Below are 21072 nucleotides of genomic sequence, written 5' to 3' on the forward strand. Positions count from 1 at the left end.
GCCTGTTTGTATCTTTCAACTATTTATCATTTGGAAAATGACTTGCATTCTTATAGACTGAGACAGTTCTTTGTATATTTGAGATATGAGACCATTATCTGAAGAACTGTCTTCAAAATTTCCCCCCGGTTTTCTATTTTCCTTCTGATTTTGGCTACCTTTGTTTTATTATATAAGATCTTTTGAATTTAATGTAATCAAAATTATGTTTTATATCTCACAACATTCTCCATCTCTTGTTTGTTCACAAATTGTTCACCTATCCATAAGGCTAATAGGTAATATATTCCATTGTTCATCAGATTTTCTTCTAATACCTCCCTTTATATCTAGGTCCTGTATCCATTTTGACCTTATCTTGGTAAATGGTATAAGATATTGGTCCATGCTCAATTTCTGCCAGACTGCTTTTCAGCTTTCCCAACAATTTTGACCAAATAAAAAATTCTTATCCCCCAAACTTAGGTCTTTATACTTCTGAAACATTAGGTTACTATATTCATTTGCTGCTGTAAATTGTATGTCTACTCTGTTTCACTGATCTACCTTCCTGTTTTTCAGCCAGTGCCAGATAGTTTTGATATTTGCTACCTTATAATATAGTTTAAGATCTGGTATAGACAAATCTCCTTCCTTTATGTGTTTTCCATTAGTTCCTTTGATATTCTTGACCTTTCGTTCTTCCAGATGAATTTTGGTATTTTTTTCCCTAGCTCAATAAAATAATTTTTTTGGCAATTTAGTTGGGATGACATTTAATATATAGATTAATTTTAGTAAAGCTGCCATTTTTATTACATTGGTTCTGCCTACTCATGCACAATTAATATTTCTCCGTTTATTTAAATTTTGCTTTGTGTACAAAGTTTTTAATGATTTTGTTCATACAGTTCCTGAGTTTGTTTTGCTAGGTACATTCCCAGGTATTTTTAACTGTTTAGAGTTATTTTAAATGGGGTATCTCTAGCTATCTCTTCCTGTAGGATCCTATTGGTGATATATAGGAATTACTTCATATCCTGTTACTTTGCTGAAATTATTAATTATTTCAGTTAACACTTTAGTTGAGACTTTAGAATTTTCCAAGCATGTGAATTAAGTTTTTATACAAAGATTAATATATGTTGTTTTATTTGATTACCTATTAAAAGTACTTATTCCTTCACTAAAGTCCTACTTCATTGAGTCATTGGAGTACAGAGGTCATTGTGAGTTCTTGAAAGCTGTACTAGTGAAATACAAACTCCGGCAGATAATAGGAAACTGCAAAGCTTTCTAGTACTGGTTCAAGGAAGAACTAACTGCTTGCCTGTCATTTGAGTACTAGCCAAAGGAAACGCAAAGGTTCATCACTGCAAGGTTGGCTACGCAGCTCACAAAGAAGGCCTACTAAAGCATAGGAAGCTGCAATTTGCATATGAAGAAAATTAGCCATACTGATGAAATGATGGATACTTCAAGTATTAAAGCAATTGATATTCCTTGATATTAGAGGCATGCTTTCTGTCTTCCCAAGTTTCATTGTATATCATACAGGATAAATAATTTCCATATTTTCTCATGAAGATTCTAAAGTTTAGAACAGATATTTACCCTTCATTTTCTTTTCAAGGATATCTGTCCACTGGACCCAGATAGCTCTGGAGGAGAAAGTGAGGCTGGTGACTTTGCACACCCCTCCCTCACTCAAATCAAAGTCAATTGCAAGTCATGTCATCATCTTGATGTCATGGTCCTCTTCGAGAATGAAGGACAAACCACAATCTGTAATAGTCCAAGCTGCCTGAAACCCAGCTGGCCAACTCCAGTTGGACAACACAGTTTGTCTTCTATTTTCCTCTCCTATCCTCTCTTCTCCCTTTATCTGAGGGTATTCTACATAGTATAAACATCTTGAGATATTTTAATAAGCTAACTGAGTCACTTGAAAGGAACACATAGCAGCCATATACAATAACATGCTATATTCAGAACTAAAGTAAATTCCACATAATTAGTAAGACAATCATGTCTCCAAAAACCAGGAAATCTTAAAACTAGTCCCTGTCATAGCTCCAATAAGCTGATGTTTCCTACTTTAATCAAATCTCAATTATAAAAAGTTTTCTATAAAGGAGACAAATTATATGGTTACTATTTGAATTACATGGGCAGCTAGGTGGTTTAGTTGATAGATTGCCAGGCCTGGAAGTCAAATTCAGCCTGAGACACGTACTAACTGTGTGACTCTGAGCAAGTCACTTAACTCAGTTTCCTCATCTGTAAAATGAGCAGGAGAAGGAAATGGCAAACCATACTAGTATCTTTACCAAGAAAACCCCAAAAGGGGTCACAAAGAGTTGGACACAGCTGAAAATGACTAAACAATAGTATCCAATTTACAAAAGCATTCCTTTACATTTAAGGTTCTTAACCTTTTCGCATCATAGACCCCCTCTGGTAGCCTGGTAAAGCTTAAGGATCCCATCTCAGAATATTGTTTTGAAATGCATAAAATACATGAGACACAAAGGAAAACAAATATTGAATTGCAGGTATAAAAAACTATATTAAAAAAAAAAGTTCACAAACCCCAGGTTAAGAATTTCTGTTTTAAATATAACTTCTTTAAAATTAGTTGACGTGAAAGAAATCAACTTATATGTTTTTCCCAGGAATAGGATGCATTAAATAAGGTATATAAGGTAAATAAGGTATCCATGTGACATCTAGGCAAACATCACTACTTTTCTTGACATCATTAATTCCTTTATCGAAACAATTAACTGTTCTGATTTAAGCTTATTCTATACAGTAAATCAATATTGATTCTTATTTTAGCATTAATTTTTAATACATTTAACAAATATTTATTGAGTACTGACTATGTGCAACCAAATTGAAAGGACAGAAAGAAATCACATCATGCTTTTCTTATCACTTCAAAATCTTTGGGTTTCTGTCACTACTTAGTTTTTACCTTTATTTTTGTTTGCTTCAGAATAAGAATATCCAGGTGCTCGCCCCATTTTTCGACCCAACAGACCCCAGAGATTTGGGCCAGTCTTATGTTTCCCACCCTTTTCCACCGTGTGACACTGAGTACATTTTTGAACAAAGACTTTCCTGCCTGCCTCAGCATCTCCCATTTCATCCTGAAATGGAAAAGATTAAACAACAGACTAAAAAGAAAAGCACATTCTAGAAGAGACTGGAAAACTCATTTACAAATTGAGAAAATATGCAAATCTAGTCATGAGTAATGAGGGAAAAAATGAAAGAAAAGTTAAGCAATGTCAAGGAGAAAATGGAAAAATAGGAAAAGAAGGAAAGAGTATTCTTTTCTCAATAATAGGACTGCCGGGTTTTTTCCCCCAACTCTAAATAACAATTTAACTACTATTACTATTACCACTAAATCAATATACTACATTCTTCATTTCCAAAACAAAACTTTTAATTTAAAGAAGAGTATGGGTATTCATACTCTTGAGTCTTGCTTCTGACCCACATTTTGTGGGACCTAGAAAAAGTGACAGGTTCTCAGTGTCCTCAGACAACTCTCTAGGACTCTAAATTGCAATGAAGATAAACATCTACATTGTTAGAGGAAGTTCTTCACCAGGAGCTCCCTATGCAGATGAAACAAGTCCTCACCAAAAAAACAAACAAACAAAAAAACCCAACTCTACTCATAAAGCATACCAGTATTTTTTAAAATTCCATTTTAGAAAAATGGACAAACTTTCAGATTTATTTGTTCAGAAATACTTTCTGTACCTTCTGATCTTAAAGTTGTTGCAGTAAGTGCTCTAGACATGAACAAGATGTTGTTTCAGCTATTCACACGATTGGCACTATTTTTTTTATACTTCCAAAACTGCATGTAGAAAAATAAAACAAACTAAGGCATGTATTCTCAAGTAAGTAGCATACTTAATAGAACATTAATTTTCCAACTTCAGAATTTTCTAGTTTTATTCAATTATTTAAAACTAAGAAGCTATAAGAATTTAAGAAGAGCTTAAATGCCATGCTCACTGTAGACACTTTAGAATGCCTGCAATACTAATAATTTTAATATCTAGACAATAAATTTTATAAAATATAATGAAGCCCTTAAGCAAGTTGTACACATTATTTAAACATTTCCTTTGCAATTTTATCTCTGAAGAAAGCTACCAGATTAGATGCCAATGACATTGCACTAAATTAGATATGTGTTCATCAACAAGAATGAGTATTACTTAACATAGAAACAAAAATAAAATATGAAGGAATGATTTAAATTCAGATACTGCCATTAGAAGCCTTTACAATGACAGAAAGCTCTAAACGTAATTTTCCAAATTAAAATCTTGCTTCCATGACCATATTCATATACAGATCTATATAACAAATAAAAATTGGTTGTCTCCTCTATTAAAATCATGCAACAATTATAGCAATTTCAATAGTACAGAGATAATGTTGTTGGCTGAGGTCTAAAATGTTGCTGCTACCTATTTCGTATTAATGAGCTTTTTGGGTACCTGGCAAATAACATATTAAATATATAATTTTATATTACTGAAATGTAGAAATATTTACTTTTCTGATCATGTACCTGCATTCCAAGTATAAAATATAAACTTCCAAGCTCTATAGAAATAAATTTAAATATAACATTGTACAGTCATCAACTGTGATTGACTTAGCTCCTCTCATCAATACAATGATCCAAGACAATTCCAAAAGATTCATGATGGAAAATGCCATCCACATCCAGAGAGAGAACTGAAGGAGTATGAATGAAGATCAAAGCATCCTACCTTCACTTTCTTTGTTGTTGCTTTTTTTTTTTTTGGTGTGGTTTTTTTCCTTTTGTTCTGTTTCTTCTTTCACATCATGACTAACATGGAAATATATTTTACATGCTTTCACATGTATAACCTGTATCAGATTGCTTGCTCCCTCAGGAGGGGAGAGAAGGAGGGAGAAAAAATTGGAACTCAAAATTTTATAAAAAATGAACGTTGAAAATTGCCTTAAAATGTAACTGGAAAAATCTATTTACATGTTTAGAAAGAAAATATATAGAAAATATTTAGAAAAAATAAGTTATTCCATTCTAACAAAATAATGTATTTAACTACATAAATTAATTAGAAAAGTATATTCTAATCAAAAACAAAATACAGTAGAGTTTTAATTATCATAAGTGCATCTATTAAGATAAAGGTTTGTACTTCACTATCACTGTCTAAATTTGTTAAATTTCAAAATTCCTTAAGGTTTTGTATCAACTCAATAATTTCAATTAGCTTTCTAAGATTATAGTACTTCAGGACTTTTAAAGGGACTTCAGAAATTATGTAGTGAGCTACCCTCTCATTTTATAGTTAAAGAAAGTAAACCGAGTCTGCTTCTCCCCTCCCACTGACCAAAGTAAAGGAAAGTCACAGAGCTAGGATTCAAACCCATATCCTCTGATCCCACCCAGATCCAGGACTTCTTTTCTTAAGCTACTGATGTCGTCTAAAAAAGGTGGACCAATTCTATGTGTTCATAAGCCTCTGTGAAGCATTTAATCCAACAATTTTTATGACTAAAAGTTCTTATATAAAGCAAAGAACCGACCTCTATTTTTGCCAAGAGGAAATTTTTTTCTTGAAAAATTTTGATTAACATTTGTACTTTGATTAACATTTGGCTTCAATTTATTTATTTAGATGAGCCAGTAATAAACAAGTTATTGTTGTTATTACTAGCAAAATGAATACAGTCCTACTACCATTATCTTCATAAAACAATTAAGCTGGCGATTGAAGTACAAACTGCGTAATCCCCACTTCCAGTGACAATGTAAAGGGCAGAATTGGACATGCTGAATGTTTTAGGTCCTTGGTGGCATTTATAATACTTGATTTAGATAATTTAAAAAGGAAGGGGAAGACGTAATAGATATGCTGCTAATTATACCTGGAAGTCCCCCCAAATAAATATACACAATTTCCACTGTATCACAACTCACCACTTTTCAAATTACTATGCAAGCTACATATCCATTTAAACTCTACCACTGCCACTTTTGCTACAAAATCCAGCAGGAATTCTCTTAGGTACTTCTCACATAAGTGAACATGGAAGATCACACAATTGTCTCAATAGGAGTATGAAGAGAATGTATATTCATATATATAAGAAAACAAAAAAGTCAAAAGGACATTGCAAACCAAAGAGCAACATTGTTGCTACTTTGTTATATTTAACATTTATTAATATTTATTCTTATGTTTATTTAAATTTAACAAAAATGTTAAATTTTTATTTTAATTTAAAATATCAAATGACCAAAGAATTTATTTCTTCCAATTTTCCAAAGCAGCATAATCTCAACATTGGTTCAATATACTGTATAGTATGAAGTCTGTAATACCTGATTTATGATTTGGGAATAACTTGGGAACCATGCTGCCCTGGTGGTGGACCGAAGTCTACTTTGCCTGCAGATAGGGTAATACTGTTAGATTGTTTGAGGTGTTGATTTATTTTGTCTTTTTTTCTTACTAAGTTGTAGCTCACTGGTGAAGGGTGGGAATAGTGACCTATGATTTCATTGATACAGGTAACTCTCAGGTGAGGAAATTACCTCTGCCAATGCAAGGACATTTTCTGTGCAATTTATATGGTGTTTGGAGAGTTGTCTAGAGCAATGAGGTGCCAAAGGAAAGACTTGAATTCAGATCTTCCTGACACCAAAGCCAACTCATGATCCACTGCACCAAACTGTCTTTAATTTTTTTATAGGAAAAAAAGAGGAAAGAATGGTACTTTCAAGGGAAGAAGCATAGGCAAAGAAAATGGAAGTTGGATTTGAAACTTCCCAACTGGCATGTGAGGTAGTGCATGGAAAGATTGTTGGAGCTGGAGGCTTACTTAGATACAAATGCTGCCTCTGCCACGTTACCTATGTGAGTTTAGGCCAGTCGCTTTTCCCCTCAGCCTGTTTCTTGGGATTAAATTAATGTTCTCTGAGGGACCTTAGGACACCTTTTACATTCCGGGCCCTCTAAGGGCTGGCAATCAGCCCAAGACGTCTCGGACTTCCCAATCTGACCAGGCGCTTCACCATACCACTCACCTACTATCAGAGGAAACTCTCGATCTCCCGCAGCCTCTACCTTGACTTCGACCTTCGGGGAGAGGGCAGGCGTGGCCTGGCAGCCACCTGAGCCAGCGTCTCCAGCTGTCTCGCCTCCACGAGTGAGCCATTTGGTCAGCCTCGACCTTCCAAACGGCCGCAGCGCAGCGGGGTCCACTTGAATCGAATAGAGGCTTCTCTGACCCGCGAGCCCACTGGCTCGTGTGCCCTTCCCACCGGTCCTGGAATGGGAGATGACTCGAGTGGCCCGGTAGAAAATCCCTAGACCTAGAGGTAGAAAAAACCAAAGAAGTCCCCTTCGCCTGTGCAGAGAAGTGGAGATCTGTCCAAGATACTCTTGACTTTAATGGCGCAGCACCTCCCTTCGACTTTCGCAAGCTGCTTGTCTCCTAAACTTGAATGGGTGAGTTTCAAGGGATGCCAAGATAATGAGACTAGAAGAGCCATTTAAAGTCGACCTGATCCAACTCCCATAGGAAACTAAGTCGCAGAGACAGAAAAAGTGTTACTTCTCTGGGTTTTGGTTTCTTAATCTGTATAATGAGAGGGTTAGACTAGGTGACTTTTGATGTTCTTTTCTGGCATGAGCTGTGAAAGGCATGAGCTGAACACAGATCCAAATCCAGTGTACACTTATTCTGAACAGTTCTGTTAAGGCAAGCAGCACCTACTGCTCTTGTAAATCAAATTAGCCTCATTAACTTGGAGTTGGAAGAGATATGAGATGTTATTTAGTATAGCTTCCTCATTTTACAGATGAGGTGCACAAAAATTAAATAATGAGCCTCAGAATAATTGAATTAAAGCTGGAAGGAAATTTTGAAGCCCTTTAGTACAGGGGTTCTTAACATTTTTGCATCATAGACCCCTTTTGCAGTCTGGTGAAGCTTATCAACCCATCCTCAGAATGTTGTTCTTAATAATTAAAGGAAAGGCTAAATTTCAAAGAATAGTGAAAAATAAAGATGTAAATTTTTCTCATCCAAATTCATAGACCTCCTCAAATCTATCTACAGATCTGGAGTTAGGAATTCTACCTTCACATATTCTACCTTTGTAAGATCTCTTGTACATACCCCCTTCTCTCCACCATCCTTCAGCAGGCAGGCCCTCATCACCTCTTACCTGGACTATTGCAATAATTAGCTTGTTGGTCTCCCTGCCTCTTCTCACTCTAATTCTTCCTCCAGTCAAATATCAAAGTGATCTTCCTAAAGTTCTATAACATGGTCTGACTCTATTATCCCCCATTCAATAAACTCCAGTGTCTCCCTACTACATTCAGGATCAAATTTAAAATCCTCTGTTTGGCTTTTAAAGTCTTTTATAACTTGGTCCCTTCCTACCTTTCCAGTTTTCTTACAATTCATTTCCCTCTATAAACTCTATGATACAATGGCACTGACCTCTTTGCTATTCTCAGAAAAAAAAAAGATACTCTACTTCCCATTGGCTGTCCCTCACACCTTGAATACCCCCCACAGACACACACACACATATACACACACAGAGATAGAGATATATAACATATCTATAAATATATATGTGTGTGTGTTATTTGTACATAGTTATTTCCATATTGTCTCCTATATTAGATGGATGATTCTTGAAGGCAGAGGCTGTTTTTGCCTTTCTTTCTACTCCCAGTGATTAGCACAGTGCCTATCATGTAGTTGGCACTGAATAAATTGCTTGTTGAATGATTTGAATTAAGAATGCTTTCTCTAGATGAATCTTCTGATAGGCAAGGAAACTGAGTCCCAGAGAAGTCAAGTAATAGGATCATAGTTTCACTGAATTGGAACTGGAAGGAAACTTAGAGATCTTCTCAATTAAGAAAGGCATGGTCTTCAGGATTATGAAGTCCTGTTGTACTGTTTCCTGGTGAGATCACATCTGGTTCTATTATGTTTGATTCTAAATATGTCTTAGGAAAGACATTGATAAACTAGGGAGTTTCCAGGTTGGTGAGATCTAATCTTCTTACTTTACAGGTTAGGAAACTAACATTCACAGAAATTAAGTAACTTTCCCAAGATCACACATAAAGTGACAAAGTCAGGATTTTAACTCAGGCCCTCTGACTCCAAATCTAGCACTCTTTCCACTACACCATACAGCCAACAAACATTTATCAAGCTCCTTCTATGTATAAGACATTGTACTTGGAAAGAGTGTTGTTCAAAGCTCATGTAGCATGAGGATACCATTGGGTAACTCTAAAGAAGACAGAACATGCCTACCATGTGTCTTTTCACTGCTCTTCATCTTATTTGTACGTTTAATGCTTCCAAAGTCATGGTGTTCCAAGGTCTGACGCCTTTTATCATCGCTGTTAAGGAAATGAGATTTTGCAAGTTTGGGAGCAGTGAAAGAACCATGCAATTTTCCAAATGCATTCCAGTCTAATATTCTCTTCCTAAATCCTGGACACAGCATATCTGCAGCAACTGTTCAAGAGACAGACAGAGAGCTAGAGAGATAGATAGACAGAGAGCTAGATAGAAAGATAGATGGATGGATGGATGGATGGATGGATGGATGGATGGATGGATAGGTAGAAAGATAGATAGATAGATAGATAGATAGATAGATAGATAGATAGATAGATAGATAGATAGATAGATAGATAGATAGATAGATGGATGGATGGATGGATGGATGGATGGATGGATGGATGGATGGATGGATGGATGGATGGATGGATGGATGGATGGATGAAGGGATAGATAGTTAATGATTTAGATCCTGAAGTGAACTTTAAAACCATCTCCAACCTTGTCATTTTACAAATGAGGAAAATGAAGCCCAGAAAAGGTAAGCAACTTGCCCAGCAAGTAGTAAGTGGCATTAGCTAGAATATGATCCAGGTCGTCTGGCTACAGTTTCAATATTCTTATCTATCCTGTGTTGCTACACTAATTCAATGGGCTTCCTATCCACTGGTATGTAATTTTCTGAGCAATGAGTACTTTCCTTCAAATTCATTTTTCTGTTGTGGTTGTTTGGAAAGGTATTTCTCACAATACCATTGATTTCACTGAAGCTTTGTAGCATTCTGGGGCTCAAAGAAACTGGTAAAATATCATCTACAAACATGTTAATTTTTAAATATTTTGATCTAGAACAAAATTCAATCTTGTGAGTTACTTGAATGTGTTTCCACATATATCTATGAAAACTGTAAATGTCCAGATAACTTTTTTCAGTGATCCATGATCCACTGCATATTGACATTAAATAAGACGTACAAGAAGACATATGCTTTTCTAAGGTATTTGCTAATGTTATAGAAAATAACCTATGCAAAATCCAAACAAAGAAATTGGGGAGAAGTTATGAAGTTTATGAAATCAATCAGTCAATCAATAAGAACTCATTAAAAACATTTAACCACATGCCAGACATTCTACCAAGGTCTGTTCATACAAAGAAAAGCACAAACAATTTCTGTCTTGAAAGAGCTTACATTCTAAAGGGGCAGAGTACATGTAAATATACATATATATACACACACATATATACAAACATATATACATGTGTGTATATAATACATAGTCATATATGATATATATGATAGACACAGAGAAGAAGGAAGGTAACCATGGAGGGGGAAACTCAAGTGACTATAGAGGGAGAAAGAAAGCTTCCCAGAAACATTTTGAACTGACTTTTGAAAGAAACTGAAGATATCTAGAGGGAGAGCTTTCCAACATAGCTTGTATGTTGTCTTAGAGGCACTAGGTAGCCATTGGGGATTATTGGGTGATACAGTGACATAGCCAGAGTTGCTCTAAAGGAAAATCACTTTGGTATCTCTGTATGGTATGTATTACAATGGGAAGAAACTTGCAGAAAGGAGCTAATGAGGGGGGCTATTGCAACAGTCCTTGCAGCAGATATTGAGAACCTAAACCAAGATGGTGGCTGTGTGGGTCGAGGCAAGGCAATATCTTCAAAAACATGAGATTTAGCAACTGATCGAGTAGTTACGGTTACAAATGAGGGAGACTTGAATAATGGCAATAGAAGACTCCCCAAAAAGGTGCTTCCAAAAAAAAGCACTCAATTAATAGCAACATAGGCTTCAGTTATTAAAAGTTTGCATGGATCGACATGTTAGAGTGCTTTATCCTAAGCATTTTATCTAGCTTAGATAAGAAGACACATAGAGTATTTAACCAAACTAAATCAAAGGAAGTCAGATGGAACTTTGGAATCAAGTCTACTAAGAACATTAAGCCAGTAACTAGAATTTATCTTGGAGTTGATTCAAAGGAATAAACAATCTCCAAAAGCAGCATGTAACCTCAGATCTAACCAAAGCGTCCTGTGCAGCATTAAAAACAGGCACATGTTGTTCTGAGAACAAGTACTGCTAGTTAAAAAAAAAAAAAAACAACTTAAAAACAAGACAAATTCTCTTTGCTCCATATAGGAGAAACCAAAGGAACTGTTGTGCATCACAACTCTAGCCATAGAAAAACTGGATTTTATCATTACTTTTTCGTTGAGAAATTTTGAAAAACAACCACTGAAATCTACAGTGTTTTCCTGGCACTTTAAAAATGTTTACTTTCATGATTGTCCCCCCTTGGAAGTTCAAGACCTCAAAAACTGAGTTTAAATAATAAGCAAAATTTTACTTCAGATCACTAACTATAATTGTTAGCCATGTAAAACCATGCTTTAAAAAATTAGAAAAGATATATAATCAGAGATTGGCATCAGCTTATCTCTGGCATCAGATCAATTAACAGAATTTCCCTGTGTTGGTTACGTAGGCATTCTTGATAGCCTGTTCAATACAACTTGAGAATAGACTACTGTATAAATCATAGGGGGAAACCTGATTAAAAAGCCCTTTAGTGTCACAAGGAAATCTTCAAATTACTGTTGCCTCCAAAACAGTTTAAATTTCTTCATTTAATTACAAATCTAGAATTGATTCTTCTAAAAGTAAGAGATTTTCAATCATCAGTGTTTGTAGACCCAGAACCATCAGGCTACTAATTCATAATTACTACTTTTTTTAATGTGCCACATTGTTTATTTTCATAATACAGCTTGAGAACTGTGACTGGATTCAGTTTTTTTCAAAGTTTATTTAAATTTTTTATTCTGAATTTTAAAACTAAAAAAGAATATTTCTGTATATATACTTAGCAGAATGCTAAAAGAGGATCGTATTTGAAGTCATGACTTTCCATTTCATACTAGTAACTTATAAAAAAGTATACAGTAAATTTCATACATTACTTTCAAAACTATCCTGTTTGTGCTTCCTTCTGCACTTCCTTTCAAGTGTCCCTTTTTCTCCATCCCTTTTGCTACTATATAGAATCCCTCACTTCCTTTAAAAGTCAACTGAAACACTATTTTTCACATGAAGCTTTCCTTGGTCCTTCTCCCAAAACTGCTTGTACTCTCCCTACAAAACTACTTTTCACTTATTTTGTAATTATTCTGCATACATACATATGCATATATATATACACACAAATATATATACATGTGCACATATACACATACATATATACACATATATTTGTTCAGTTGTTTTTCATTTGAGATTTTCTTGACAATGGTGCTGGAATGGTTTGATACTTCCTCTTCCACCTTATTTTACAAATGAGGAAACTGAGGCAAACAAGATTAAGTGACTTGTCCGTGGTCTCACAACTAGTGTCTGAGGTCAGATTTGAATTTAGGAAGATGAGTTGAATCTTCTTAACTCTAGTTCCTGTGCTTGATCCACTCTGCCACTTAGCTGCCTACACACACACACACACGCACGCACAAACACACACACACACGTTGTCCCAGATCCTATGTAATCAACTTTGAGAGCAGGGAAGATTTCATTTTCTTTTTCTTTGTATTCCGAGTGCCTAATATAGTTACTGATGCACAGTAGGTAATTAATAAGTGTCCTTTGGTTGATTGATAGCTACCATTCATTGTTACCATCTCCTTCTCTCAAGCTCTAAAGTGGTCCAGGGTTCCCAACATGCCCTAACCTGACCACAGACTTTCCTCTCTACATCAATATCACTACCACCTCAAATAGTGTCCTTCCCCAAGTAATCACAGCAAATGAAAACATGATTCTGGACTATCCTACACTCACCTCTCAAAGGAAGCAAAGTTTTTGTTTCCTTTTCCATTACTGAAAAACATATGTTATGCATTATTTGTGTTATCAAATATAGTAATCCCCAATGAGTACCAATATACATTTTAATTCTTTTTCTACCTTTGTTCTTAATTTTTTTTTCCAAATGTGATCTAAATGATGTGAAAGCAAATCACTGATAAGGATGGTCACCTGTAGACATGAGTATAGGCAAGAACTCTACCAATCTGTGTTCCAGTTTGAGTTCTGTCATCCACATGTTATGTGGCCCTGGGCCTAAGAAACTGCTCTGCTCCTCTGCAGGGTGTCCCAAAAGTTTTAGTGCAGTTTTAAGTTGTTAAGCCATTAAAGCATAAAACTGCACTAAGACTTTTGGAATACCCTGTGTAAAATGATGGTAATCATCACTAACAGCTACCTAATAGGGACATAATATTTGTGTAGGTCATTATTTCTTAAACTTTTCTCTTTTTTTCAAATTTATTAATTTATTTGTTTTCTTATAGCACAATAGTTTCCATTACATTCATATACCACAGCTTTTCAGCCATTCTCCAATTGATGGGCATCCCCTTGATTTCCAGTTCTTGCCACCACAAAAAGAGCTGCTATCAATATTTTTGTACATGCGGGTCTTTTTCCCATCTTTATGATCTCTTTGGGATTCAGCCCTAGAAGTGATATTGTTGGATCAAAGGGTATGTATATTTTTATAACCATTTGGGCATAGTTCCAAACTGATCTCCAGAATGGTTGGATCAGCTCACAGCTCCACCAACAATAAATTAGTGTTCCAACTTTCCCACATCTTCTCCAACATTTATCATTTTCCTGTTTTGTCATGTTAGTCAATCTGATAGGTGTGATGTGATATCTCAGAGTTGTTTTGATTTGCATCTCTTTAATCGATGGTGATTTAGAGCATTTTTTCATGTGACTATAGATAGCTTTAATTTCTTCCTCTGAAAACTGCCTATTCATATCCTTTGACCATTTATCAATTGGGGAATGACTTGTATTCTTGTAAATTTGACTCAGTTATCTATATATTTTAGAAATGATGCCTTTGTAAGAGACATTAGTTGTGAAAATTCTTTCCCAGTTTTTTGCTTCCCTCCTAATCTTGGTTTCATTGACTTTGCTTGTGTGGAAATTTTTCAATTTAATGTAATCAAAATTATCCATTTTGCATTTCATAATGTTCTCTGTCTCCTGTTTGGTCACAAATTCCTCCATTCTCCACAAATCTACAGATAAACTATTCATTCCTCCCCTAATTTTTTTTATAATATTAGCCTTTATACCTAGGTCATGTATCCATTTGGACTTTATTCTGGTATACCGTGTCAGATGTTGGTCTATGCCCTGGTTTTGCCACACTATTTTCCAGTTTTCTCAGCAGTTTTTGTCAAACAGTGAGTACTTATCCCAGAAACTGGGGTCCTTGGGTTTATCAAACAGTTGGTTGCTATAATCATTGACTACTTGGGTACTTAACGTATTCCACTGATCTACCCCTCTATTTCTTAGTATCAAGTGGTTTTGATGATAGCTGCTTTATAACACAATTTAAAATCTGGTATGGCTAAGTTCCTAAACTCTTTTCTATAGGATCCTAGTGTTTATTTGTGTTATTAGTAGGGATTTTTGTGATAAAAATTTCCATGTTAGCAGCTAACATTCTAAGCTATTAATATTCTAAGCTATTAAGAGGGAAATAATATTTTGGTATTTGATTGGTTTTGTGCTTTCACCAATGCATGTGAATAGCAATGTTTAGGGATATGTAGGGTATGGTGATCAAAGTTCTTCTACCACTCCTATTTGCTTCTCCATCTGCTCCTAACTTTTGTCCAAGAGGTATTTCCAAAGATAAACTTCCACTGCTCTAGGCAATAATATTATATTAAAGGATTTGTAAATTCTCTTTATATTTTTGTTAGCACTCAGTCCTTGGCTAAAGAGTGGCTTTTGGCAAAACACCTGAGTGTTCAATCTATCTTCCCCTCTTCTCCGGGGATGTTTATCTCCCCCAAAGGTGTGCTGATAAATATTTAATAAACATCTGGGGGTTGGGGAGATGTATGCTTGATACAATTTTAAGTTTAATCAGCATTGTTAATATTTTCTCCCTCACTTTCTTAAGTCTGCACAATCAGCAAAGCAATAAATCAAGCCCTGGTTTGGTTCATTTGCCAGCTTCTAATGTATACATGCTCACACTGAAAATTTAGCAAGTGGCTTTCTGGTTCCAGCCCTCTGTTTTCCTTTCAATTGCATCTTTTCAACTATCTTCTCAATGAGTGCATCTCAATCAGCAAATGCACAGGTTAATGCTATTTATAAAAACAAACTAAACATTTAAAACAAAGAGAAGTACACACACACACACACACACACACACACACACACACACACACACACACACACACACACACACACCCATGACCAAAGCAAAATTTCAAGCTCCCGTGAAAATGCTGAAGGAAAACAGGAGTATTGTCTCATAGACCTAGTCTGTAATCTCAAAGGATTTCAGCAACAAAACTCTTCCTCTGATGTGCTACAGGCCCAATCAGTTCAGAATCTTCACTCCCAGAATCCTGGCCTCTTTTCTTTGTGGTGGCTGCCTCTGCCTGTGCTTCCATTCTACCAACTCCATGTGGATTCTGATAGCTTTCTCCTGGTCTTTGTAGCTGATTTTTTTAAAATCAATTTTATATTTTTTCATTTCTGAATTCTCTCCTTTCCTCTTCCTTCCCTCCCACAAAACCATCAAAAAAAGCCCATTAAAAATATGTATATATTAGTAAAACTAATTCCTGTAACAGCTGTGTTGAAAGAAACAAAGGAAGAAAGAGAGAGAGGAAAGAAGGAAAGAAGGAAGGGAACACTGAGCCCATTAGTTCTCTCTCCGTCCCTCCCTCTCTCTCTGAATATATATATAATATATATATGCATATATATATTTATATACAGGACTGTTTCTTCATGAGTTCTTTGGAATTGTAATTGTTCATTGTGCTAATCAGAGTTTCTAAATCTTTCAAAGTTAGTTATCTTTGCAATAGTGTTGTTATTGTATAACAATTGCTATTGTATTGTTTTCCTACTTCTGCTCACTTCACTTTTCATCAGTCCATACAAATCTCCCCATGTTTTTCTGAAACTGTTCCCTTCATCATGTCTTATAGCACTTATGGCTACTTATAGCACATCATTTTTTATAGTATTTCATCAATTCATGTACCATAAACTGGTTAGACATTCCTTAATTATGGACACACACTGCTTCCAGTTCTTTGCTATTTCTAAAAGAGCTGCTATAAATATTTTCGTGCATATGAGTCCTTTTCCTCTTTCTTTGATCTCTTTGGAGTATAGACTTATAACAGTATCACAGGCTTAAAAGGTATACACAATTTAATGTGGTTTTTCTCCACATATAGTCAATAGTCAACAAACATTTATAAGTGCCTACTATGTGCCAAGCACCAGGTAAGCTCTGGTGAAACAAAAATGAAAAAAAAAACAGGCCCTGCCCTCAGGTATCTAAGTACAGACAACACAAAAAAAGAAAGCTGAAAAGTGGATGGACATGAGGCATGATAGAAAGTCAAAGAAGTCTAAAATGAATGTAGCAGGATGGCAAATGAAATGTCTGAGGATGTCCATTCATCTTCAGCTTGTCTTATTAGAAACTGATTTCAAGTCTAATAAAATTATGATGATGGTGATAATGATGATAGTCTTTTTTACATATGATAATAGTCATTTGTAGTTTGCCAAATGGACTCAATGAAATTACTTTTATAGGTTACCTTGAGGCAGTCTTCATCCTATGTCATTGTATACTTTCTAATTCTCTAAAAGGACCAATTTATACCTCAAAAGCAGGTCATCTTTATCATTCCAATGGCATAGACTGCATCTTTTATGATTAACAGGCCTCTTTTCTGTGATTATTCCCTATGCTTTCAAGGACTATTCCTCACTTGTGCAAATTCTCCCATAAAAGATGGAAATTATAATTCATCCATTACTGTTCATATTATGCACTTGGGCATGGATAAGAGTTAGAGCAGCAATCAACTATCTCTTCCTCTTAATATGTGACTGACTCAACTCTCTGACCACACATTTCTGGTGACATGTGTTTCCAACATTATATAATTGAGACTATACATACATATATACATACACACAGAGAGAGACTTAATTTCTTAGTATTTTATAGTTAGGGGGAATGTTAGAGATTGAATATTTTATTTCATATTTCCCTAAGTAGCATTTAGAGATTCTGTTTATATATTTTAAGCACCAAAGTATCCCATTAATTTGGGAAACTTTAATGAAGGAAATCAGAGACTATTTCAAATAAGCTATTAATATATTTTCTGGGTTGAATTGTGGTTCCAGTTTTTTTAAGCAGTCTTTCACTCAGCTCATACAAAATTAACGTATACCCTATTTAAAACCCTTTCATATATGTTAGTTTCAAACAATTTGTTGTGGATATGTAAAAAAGAAAAATACACAGAAGTATGTGGCTTTTAAAATTACACACATTCTCCACCAGAGGTCACTAGCATATGTGTCAATTTACTCAGAATTTCTTTGCATTTGTATCTAGGGTAAGGGGAAAGATTTATGGGTGTCCTGTTTTTTCTTTTATTAAATAGATCATAGCTCTTCATAGCCTAGCCCCCTTCTACCTTCCAGTCTTCTCAGTCCTTACTCTTTGCCACATATGGGATTCTTTGATTCAGTGACATCAGCCTCCTTGCTGTTCCATGAACAAGATACTCCATCTCTCTGCTATAGGTATTTTCTATGCCTATCCCCCATGATTGGAATGCTCTTCCTCATTTTCACTTACCGCTTTCCTTGGTCTTCTTTAAGCCCCCACTAAAACTCCATCTTCTACAGGATGCCTTGCCTAACTCCTTGATTCTAGTTCCTTCTCTCTCAATTATTTCCTATTTTTCCTACACACAACATATTTGTTTACTTGTTTGTCTCCCCCTTTAGATTGTGAGCTCCTTGAGGACAGGGATTGTCTTTTGCCTTTCTTCATATCCTCAGTGCTCAGTACATGGTGTTGTTATTGTCTTCCTGTTTTCAAACAGGACTAGCGACAGCACAGAGTGATGTCTTAACATGAATGTGAATTGGATTTAAGTGAGGCAGAGTTGCACAAAGTCATCAGCCTCATTCTCTCTTCCAGAGTCATTGATGTTCAGCGGCAGGACAAAAGTCAAGATGGTTAGCAATGGCCCAGGATGTATGTAGTGGATGATCTTGGCATCTTAGATGTCTGACTAAGCTCTAGTTTAAGCTCTCCATGCTTCCTGCTTCAGCCACCTTCATGGCCCACTGGAACAAATTGTTCTTATCCACCATTTCACTGGGAAAAACTTATCCATGCTTGAGGTAGACATCCCCTAAATCACTGATGGGTTACAGTCCTTTTGGTTACCCTCAACCTGGTTTAGCCCATATGGTGAAACAGTTTTATTGACCACAGCTTCTTGGAATCACAGGTGAAGGAGCAGACCTGAAAAGCACTCAACAAGCCCTCATTCCACAGATTCTAGTGCTCCAGGAAAGCCCATCCATTAACCCTCCTAGCATATAGTAGGCACATAAGAAATGTTTCTTGACTGACTGACTGATTTAAATAAGTCACATTAGGTTTTATCCACACTGGGATGTTTCTGGAAGAAGAAGTTAGGTGAAAAGTAGAGGATGGAGTCTGATTTAGGCATTCCTGAGCTTAAACACTATATTTCTAAAAGATGCATTTAATGGCGGGGGATAGAAGAACAATGTCTTTACCCTCTGGTTAACAAGAATATGTTATTGATACGCAATATGTTTGCTCTGGTTCCACTCTTTTAAGCCTGTTACATTTTATCTCAGTCAGATTTCTCAGGCACCAGAGGACTGAGGAGGTTTCTCCTTGACCATCACCTATGTTCCTCTCAGTTTTAGGGACCCAGTGACTAGCACTCAAATTTCTTTTAATCATTCTGCACTGGATTAACTTCTACAAGTAAATATTTACTTCAAAAACATATCAAGAACAAACATACAAACATTTCCTCCCAACACCTGTGGCACAATCCTACTCTACCACCTCAGTCTAGGGGGAGGGAAAGATGAAGGGGAAATTAGACTCACAGCTTCTGAATTAGCCTAATTCCTAAACTCAAGCCCAAAGCCTTCAATTGTGGCTTCTGCTGGGCTGGAGTCCCAACTCCTTGCTCATCAGGGCATCACTACTTGTCTGGTCATAACACCCAGCTCGGGATTCCTGTAATTCCAAATCTATATGGTTCGAGCTCCAGGGACAGACTGGAGACTCCATTCCCTTAACCTATAATAAAAAAGAATTAAATGAAAAATCAAAAGTACAGCTCATTGGCTACATAGCCTATAGATAAGAGGAAGTGGGAAGGAAGGAGGCCTGAGGACCCTTCTATATTACTATATATATGATCTTATTGATAATGAGTGAAGGATTCACTTTCACCCTTAGACACAAAAGCAGTAATAACCACGAGGGCAGAGTTAGAGTATTTAAAAGATGCAAGCAGTTCAGGCCATGGAGGAAAACAAATTCCCAACCACATGGCAAGCCAGCACCTAATGTCCATGCATTCTCTAGCCTTCCAGCCTCCCCAAGCAGGTCCTACATCTTCCACATGAACCTTCCCAAACTGAGGGTATTGGCACAGACTCATACTTAATTGTCTCACACTTTTGTGACATGTTTTGAAGGCCTTATATATTCAGTGGTTGTTTATAGAATGTAAAACTAAATTAGAATTAAGGATTCTGGGTGGGAAAGACTACCTGACTCCCCCATATCCCACAACAAATATGACATATGGAACTATGTATCGTATAGTTTCACATATTTATCTGTGTCAGATGTTGACCTTCTCTAGTACAGGATTGGGAGAGAGGGAGGAAAACAGCTTGGAACTCAAATGTAACAAAATTATAATGTAACAAAATGTATATATATAATTTTGTTACATTATGTATTATGTATAATTATATGTTATTAACATAATATGTAATTATATATACTATTGTAAGATGTATAGTGCAGAGTTGGGAGGAAGGGAGGAAAACAGTTTGGAACTCAAATGTAAAAAATTATATATGTATATATAATTTTCTTACATTATGTATTATATATAATTATATATACTATTGTAACATGTAATATTATTATATAATATTAATGTAATATAATGATATATAATATAATATGTAAATTACATATTTTTTAAAGAAATAATGATTCTGAAGTTATTTATTGACAGAGTAAGGCAGAACAAGCCTACTCTGTAATGGCATGGGCTTACATTAATAATGAAAAATGCTTATTTTGATTAGTAAGACAACCTAACAACCTTCAAATTCATGGAAATATCTATTTTTAAAAAATACGTAATTTATTCCTTTTTCAGTTCTCAACATTCACTTCCACAAGAATTTGAATTCAAAATTCTCTCCCCATCTCTCCCCATCCCCCATCCCAGGACAGCATGCACCCCATCCACCCCTTCCTCCAGTTTGTCCTCCCTTCTATTACCCACCCTTCTTCCATCCCCCTTCCCCTCTCTTTTCCTGTAGGGCAAAATAGATTTCTATACTCCATTGCCTGCATATCTTAATTTCCAGTTGCATGCTAAAACAATTTTTAACATTCATTATTAAAGCTTTGAGTTCCATAGTTTCTCCCTCCCTCCACACCTCATTTTCTCATTGAGAAAACAAGCAATTCAATATAGGTCAT

General features: G+C 35.6%; 1 protein-coding gene across 2 annotated transcripts in view; it reads right to left on the reverse strand.

Annotated features, from left to right (window-relative positions):
* Positions 1-7257, reverse strand: part of PDE11A (phosphodiesterase 11A) — a 571707-nt gene extending 564450 nt beyond the window's left edge. For both annotated transcript variants that reach the window (XM_072612423.1, XM_072612422.1), the window contains exon 1: positions 7103-7257. The gene's annotated coding sequence lies outside the window, so the exon portion shown is untranslated. The remainder of the gene's footprint in view (positions 1-7102) is intronic.
* Positions 7258-21072: the final 13815 nt, after the last annotated feature.

Source organism: Notamacropus eugenii, chromosome 5, assembly GCF_028372415.1.
Source record: "Notamacropus eugenii isolate mMacEug1 chromosome 5, mMacEug1.pri_v2, whole genome shotgun sequence".
Taxonomy (NCBI): domain Eukaryota; kingdom Metazoa; phylum Chordata; class Mammalia; order Diprotodontia; family Macropodidae; genus Notamacropus; species Notamacropus eugenii.